This window comes from Hibiscus syriacus, unplaced genomic scaffold, assembly GCF_006381635.1.
Source record: "Hibiscus syriacus cultivar Baekdansim isolate YM2019G1 unplaced genomic scaffold, ASM638163v2 tig00111427_pilon, whole genome shotgun sequence".
NCBI classification, from domain to species: domain Eukaryota; kingdom Viridiplantae; phylum Streptophyta; class Magnoliopsida; order Malvales; family Malvaceae; genus Hibiscus; species Hibiscus syriacus.
This window is the reverse complement of record NW_024063088.1, coordinates 2,924,100-2,932,089: the sequence shown is the minus strand read 5'-3', so window position 1 is coordinate 2,932,089 and position 7,990 is coordinate 2,924,100.

The following is a 7,990-nucleotide window of genomic DNA, read 5'->3' as shown; positions in this document are numbered from 1 at the left end:
GGAAGCATATATGAACCCCAAGTGCCACTTAGCTGACTCTGATGTAGTCTATAGGTAAATTTTATGTACCGATCTGTTGGAATTCCTAGAATTAAGGGATGATATCTTTTTTTCTTAATTCTAGGAGTTTGCCTTATGTAAATAGTCACTAATCTAATTCCCTTATCTTAGAATCATTTCCTAACTTAGAGTAGTTTTTTCTTATAAATTGTAATTTACGTTTAGAGCAATAAAGTAAGAACTTCATTTCTTATCACATTTGTTCATTACACCAGAGCTGTAGGACTCATTTGATCCTATTCTGCTTTTCCTCTAGAAATTGTTCTTGTGTTATTTTCTTCCTATGGCAGAACAACCAGAAAATCTTTTCGAATCTGAAACCTCACATGTTACCCAAAACATAAATCAATTAATCCTTCTTGGTGACATGAGTTCCTCTCTTATAATCACCAACCATAGTTTAGATGAAGAAATTTCCTACAACGATCTCATTCAATTCTAATGGTTATTCAAGGCCATGGGAAATTAGGATATATCAATGGAGAAATTCCTCAGCCAACCATCACAGACCCTACATAAGTCGGACCTATCTCCTATTCAAGACTGCAAAAGAAATGTGGGATGCAGTAAAGGAAAACTATTATGATCTGGGAAATGTTTCCTAAGTATTTGAGATCAAATTAAAACTGAAAGATATTCTACAAGGGACGCTTGAGGTAACTCATTATTGTAACAACTTGAAGATCTTGTGGCAGGAACTCGACATGTACTATGAAGCAGACTAGGATGAAGGCTTGGAACAATCCAAATTTAGAACACATCTCAATAACGAAAAACTCTATGATTTCCTTACAGGACTGAATCGGGATTTAGATGAAGTTCGTGGATAGATTGTAGGCAGGACTCCTCTTCTTACCATTGGTAAAGCTTTTGCAGAAGTTAGAAGAGAGAAAAATTGTCGTCAAGTTATGATGTGAGATAATATAGACCCAAAACCAGTGACTACCACTGGACATTGTCCTATTGAAACCTCAACCCTTGTATTTAGGGGTCCTCAATTCCAAAAGAGGAGTGATGCAGGTTAAAGTCGAACAATAGAACAACCTTGGTGTAGCCAATGCAATCGCACTGGTCATATGAGAGAAAAATGCTTCAAACTCCATGGATACCCTGAAAGCACAAAAATTCAGAAAGAGACCAAATGTAACACCCTCAGATTGATGCAGGTGACTCGATCCGATCTGAGGTGTCACATTAGGGCCAAAATAACATAAAATTTAAAACTTTTATTAAAACATGTAAAATCATAAAAAATCATTTGTAAGTACAAAAGTAAAATTTATCAGTATTCCTTAATAAAACAGTTTTCAGACTCAGATATAAAAATAAAATACAACCTACATGCCCCCTAATCATATGTACCATACTTTGCAAGTAACACCAGAAGAACTCCCTTAATGATGACGATAGATGCACTGGTACGATTCTTATAACCTGAAAAGATGAGTAATAGAATGAGCTTTAGGAAGCTCAGTAATACAATACTACCAGATGATGCTACAGGTCATGCAGATAACCGATAATCATATGTTTCCTTAATGGTTCAGACATCTATAGATTTTTAGGCTATGTTGAGGTCCTATTGATATCTCAGGTAGTAATAGACAATAAGCTTTCTGTTCAGATGAAAATATTTTCGATGACTAAGTTTAGGAGATTATGATAGATTATCTAGTGTGTTCCCGCAGAACATTTAAAACAATTATTTTTTTAAAATCAATAAAGATCACAATCATTGAAACATTATAGGAGTTTTTAATTTAAAAACTCCGAATCTTCCTCAAACCGAACGCTATGTATAGTTCCCTAAAACTGGAAAACCTAAGGGATTACCTTGGTGATTGAGAGCCTACCCAAGATAATTCTTGGGGCCACGGAGGCTTACCTAAGAAAAATCTCAGGGCCGTAGAGCCTACCAAAGGGTCGCCTTAAGTCCATAAGGAATTACCAGTCGGTGCTGAACCTATATAAAGAATTACCAACAGTGACTGAATCTGCCAGAGTCTTCATACCAGATCCCAGAGTGCTCCGAATAAAACATTTTCCTTATGTAACGGAGATATCAGAAATCAGAGAAAAAATCAAAACAAAATTCGAGTAGAAATCACATAAAACATTCATATGATCAGATAACACACTAGAGGTTACAAATATGGTTCGGAGGTACTGAATATTCTTATCGGACATAAAAATAGGGATTTTTAATATACCGATAGAATGCCAAAAGTTAGAATCACTATCTGAAGAGTTCATTGGCTGACAGAATCATCCGTTATTCAGAACGTTATTTATCATGTCCATATTGTATTCAAACATTTTTCGGAGGCACTAAGTAATCACAAGGGTATTCAGAAATCCTTTGCATCTTAGTTACTTGTGTTTTTAGATATGACCGAAGTGATTTGAGCTGACAAGGGAGAACAAAGATTCATGACATTTACCATCTATGTCGATTGATCAGATTATCGAACAACTCGAGTTGAATAACTTCAGAACTGATACTTCAGATTCAACTAATCAATCAGCTTGGATCATGGATTTAGGTGCCTCCGACCACATGATAGTAACTCATCCCTATTCCACAGCTACATCCCCTGTCACAATCAATCTCGTATCCGAATAGCTGATGGTTCATACTCGCATATTGTTAGAACTGGGGAAGTTCAACTCACTGAAAAACTCTCTCTTGACAAAATCTTACATGTCCCAAATTTATCCTGCAATTTACTGTCAGTTAGTAAACTAATTGAGGATAATGCTTCTCTTGTTGAATTTTTTGATCGTGGTTGTGTTGTACAAGAACAAAAATCGCGGAAGATGATTGGCACTGCTAAGGTTGATGATTGACTCTACATATGGAATAAAGACAATAAGAAAGGAAGTTTGGTGTTATATGTTTCACATAAGGACATAATTACGCTGTGGCACCAAAGGTTAGGACATCCAAACTTCTTGTACATGAAGTATTTACTTCCACTGTTATTTCGAAATAAAAATCCAAATTCCCTAAAGTGTGAAATTTGCCAACTTTCAAAACATATTCGTGTTCCTTACACATTAAAACCTTACATCCAATCCAAATCTTTCTCCTTAATACACATTGATCTATGGGGGGTTAGTCGAGTGAAAAATATTACGGGGGCTAGATGGTTTATAACATTTATTGATTACCATACTAGAGTTTGTTGGGTTTATCTCCTCAAAGAAAAGTTCGAAACACCCACAGTATTCCAAAATTTTCATTCAATGATTAGAACCCAATTCAATTTCACCATACAAACGCTCCGCACCGATAATGGAAGAGAGTACTTCAACTCGATTTTAAGTCCTTACTTTGCATAACAAGGCATCATACACCAAAGCTCCTGTCCAGACACACCACAACAAAATATAATTTTTGAAAGGAAAAATCGACACCTATTAAATGTTGCTCGATCCCTAACGTTTACCACAAATATACCAAAATACCTATGGGGAGAGGTTGTTCTTACCGCATGCTACCTAATCAACCGAATGCCATCCAAAGTCCTTAAATTTCAAACACCTCTAAATACCCTTAAAAAACTTTCCCTCTTTTTCATCTTCCTACCTTACTGGTTAAATTATTCGGGTGCAAAGCCTTTGTCCATAGCCATCAACCCAACCTATCTAAACTTGACTGTCGTGCTCATACTTGTGTTTTTATTGGCTACTCCCCTACGCAAAAAGGGTACAAATGTTACTTAACTACTTTGCATCGTGCATTTGTTTCTCGAGGTGTAACCTTCTTTGAAACATAACCATATTTTTCAGCAACTCATCTTCAGTGGGAGATTCTAAATGAAGATGAGAAACTCAATACCCTCCTTATTACTCCACTACTCGATCCTAATCTGCCACAAAATTTTCATACAAATGGCATCCTCATAATCCCCTCACAACAGCCCTCTTCCCAGCAGTACAATGATGATCCTAGTATACATAAACATCAACAGTTTGCTCCACAGCTTGCTCCTGAAACTCAGTAACTATGTGTTCCTAAACTATGGGTTTATTCAAGGCGTCATTACTCTCCTGAAATTGACATAGCAGTGCCAAATTCATCTACAACTGTAGACTGTTCTACAATAGAGGTAACTCTTGATTCTCCATATACTGATCTCCCAATTGCTATTCGAAAAGGTGTAAAGACCTACACCCAACAACTTATCTCTCAGTTTGTTTCTTATGGAATATGTCCAAGTCATACAAAAACTTTGTGACAAATTGTAGACACCTGTTTTTGATCGGGCTTAAAAAAATATTATATTATTATATTTATTATTATTATTATTATTATTATTATTAAAAATAATTTTGGTTACAATGTTTGCATGCCCACATTACATCAAAACCCAGCAGATCAGGAGCCCAGATAAACAACCTATACAACAACCCAAGTACATTGACCTAACAGTAGATTCGACCCGTGACCTAAATCGGTTCATTTTAGATTAAGATTTTTCTAACAATCCCTTATCAATCTAAGCCAGCGTCGCCAATCATCCCAGTCCACCATACACGTCGCCGCAACAGAACAGTGAATGTCTCTTCACTGCCGAATGTCTCAAGCCATCGTCGATCAACCATCGTCAGTCCTTACGTCAAATAGCACCCAAAAACACAAAATCCACTAAAACAAATAAAATTCCAGAAATTATATCGTGACTTACCATTGCCTGAATTAGTGGAAAATCCACCAACAAAATTATTATAAATGATGCATGCAAGGATCTAAAAGGGAAAAACACAGAGAAGCAAAAAAATACCACCATAAGGGATTTCATCAACCAAGAGAAAGAATAAAAAATTTGTAAATGGGGTTGGTCTTTTGGTCTCCAGGCTCTCTGTAAACAATAATTGGCAATGTAATCAAGTAAGCTTTGCTTCACTTTTTTTGTTCTAAGGATTAATATGAAAGAAGCCATTTTTTCGGTATTCTTCAATTCTTTATTTTATAGTGTTTTTGTGTGTGCTTAAAATGAAATGCAAGCATTAAAACGAAATAGGAGTTAGATGCTTACCGAATTTGTTTGAGTCACCGGAGTCTAGGGGTGGAGCGTTGGGTTTCTTTCGGAATCTTGTATAATAATATCATAGTTTAGTTTTTAGGTCGGGATTTTAAAATAAAAGAATAAGTGTAAAAGAAAGTTTTGATTTAAGCTCACTTTGTTGCTGGATCGGCCTGGGATTCTAGTTTTCTGATTCTTCTGTTTTTAGACTTTGAATAATAGAATAATAAGAAAGTATTTAAAAAAAACGAAGATTGGGATTTGAGTTAGCTGGTGGGTTGTTTGCAAAATAACTAAAGTTTCAACATTAGATTGGAAACTGCAATTCGATTGTTAAAATGTTTTTGGGGCTTTGGTGTTCTTGACTGAACAAGTGAAAGAGGGAGAGTTGAGAGAGTGGTGAAAAGGCTGAAGAGATCAAGAGAGTAGTAAGTTTAGGTTAGGTTTAGTTTATAATTAGGTATTTATATCTTAAATTTAGGGTAATTTACTCTCGTGCCCCTTAGCTTTAATCACATAATTTAGTTTAGTCTTCAATTCGAGTTTTTTATGCTTTTAATTTAGTCTTTTCATTTTATGCACTTTTAATTTTAATCCGAAAAGTTGATTTATTTATTTTCTGTTATTTAGACATTAGATCTCTAATTCTCTGGATGTTACTTTTTAGTTATCAGATAAAGGTTTATATGTTTTCAATTTGGTATTTGCATTTTTTACACATTTAATTTTAGTTCTCTAGGATGGTGATCTGTTTTATTTCGTTTCATTGTGTATTATAGTGTAATATTCATGTCCATTTCAATTATTATTTTGTTTGTATTTAAAATAGTAAAGTTTGGATTAATATTATTTAGTTTTTATTTTAATAAGTACAATTATTTTCTAAAATTTGTAATTTGAGATGTTATGTTTTTATTTGGTATGTTTAAGTCACATTTGTACATTACATATTAATATATATAGTTTATAATTTATAGTTATAAAAATTATTTATGGAATTTTTGTATTAAAATGTCACATTGCATGATACTTTTAATCATAATGTTTGCTTAATTAATTTTTGTAGGACATCATTGTTGTATGATTTGCATGATAGCCTCACTTTCATAACTCGACATTATTATATAATTGGATTAAGGGTAGTACCTTTTAATTTAAAATTGTTTTAAGTGGGTTGTCTTAACGTATTAGATATCTGCTTTTGACGATTTTAAATTAGAAGTATATCCCATTAGTAACACCTAAAAATTGATTCATCACTTTAAAATTTGGGAATTAAAAGAAAAAGAAATGTTCAGCTATTTAAATTTGTCGAGAAAAGATTGTTATACTTCATTTAAGATCTGGTCTCGATATTTTTAAATAATCAAATATTCTTTATCTTTCTAAAGGTTGGGTAATTTTAATTTAATCTATTTGGGTGCTTTTGAATATTGTAAAATTTGTATGTTATTGTTTTATTGGGGATCAAAAATAAAATAAAATTCGAATTTGTAAATTTCATTGCAAAGATATTAATTAATTGACTAGGTATCGATTTAGGGCATTGTGGCGGTGCTAATCCTTCCCCACGCGTAATTGACTCTGAACTCATTTTCTAGTAATGCAGATCTCAATTCGTTGTTTTAATTAAAATTAATTTTTATTTAAAATGACAACATGTTTGGTTCCTCAATCACACCCTACTCAAATATTGGTGGCGACTCTTCGAACTGTTTTTTTTATAGTAAATGAATTTCTTAATTTTCGAAATGAGATGTTTTCTAAATAACATTACTTTTTAATTAAAAAAACTAAAAGAAATTAAAAATGATACGGTTTTCAAAATATCGCTTTTAAGGAAAAAACCCGTTTCGACACAAATATTGACCATGTAAAAACTATTGACCATGTAAAAACTCCAAGGGATGTGAAGGAAGCTCTTGAATCACCCAAATGAAAAAATATTGTAATGGAGGAAATGAATGCTCTAAAAAACAATGGAACATGAGAAATCTTGGATTTGCCTAATGGGAAAAAACAGTAAGCTGCAAATGGATTTTCACCACCAAATTCAAAACTGATGGAAATATTAACAGGCACAAGGCTCGACTTGTGGCAAAAGGATTCACTCAGACATATGGGCTCGACTATGATGAAACCTTTGCACCTGTTGCCAAACTTAATACTATTCGGGTTCTTTGTCATTTGCTGCAAATCTTGATTGGCCTTTGACTCAGTTGGATGGTAAAACGCCTTCCTAAATGGTGAATTGGCCGAGGAAGTGTATATGGACTTTCCACCAGGATTCGAAGAAGAAAAAGGTCGGGTATACAGGTTAAAGAAATCACTATATGGGTTGAAATAGTCCCCAAGAGCCTAGTTTAGTCGATTTACCAAGTATATGACCAGTAGGGCATATACCCAAGGATAGGCTGACCATACCATGTTATGCAAACATTCAAAGGAAGGTAAATGCTCCATCCTTATAGTCTATGTTGACGATATCATTCTAATAAGAGATGATTCGAATGAAATTGAATGCCTAAAAGAGTTCCTTAGCACTGAATTTGAGCTTAAGGACTTGAGAAATCTAAAATACTTCATTGGAATTGAAGTAGCCAGGTCTTGAACAAGTATCTCTATATCTCAACGAAAATATGTCATAGATTTACTGAAGGATATTGGCATGTTAGGTTGCAGACCTGCAGAGACCCCGATGGATTTCAATCTGAAACTTGGAAATAATGAAGATGAAGAAGAAGTATATAGGGGGAGATATCAATGACTTGTGGGAAAACTTATATATATCCCACGCTCGTCCTGACATTGCTTTCAGTGTGAGTGTTATCAGCCAATATATGCATAACCCAAGGGAGAAACATCTAGAGGCTGTTCATAGGGTGTTGAGATACTTGAAG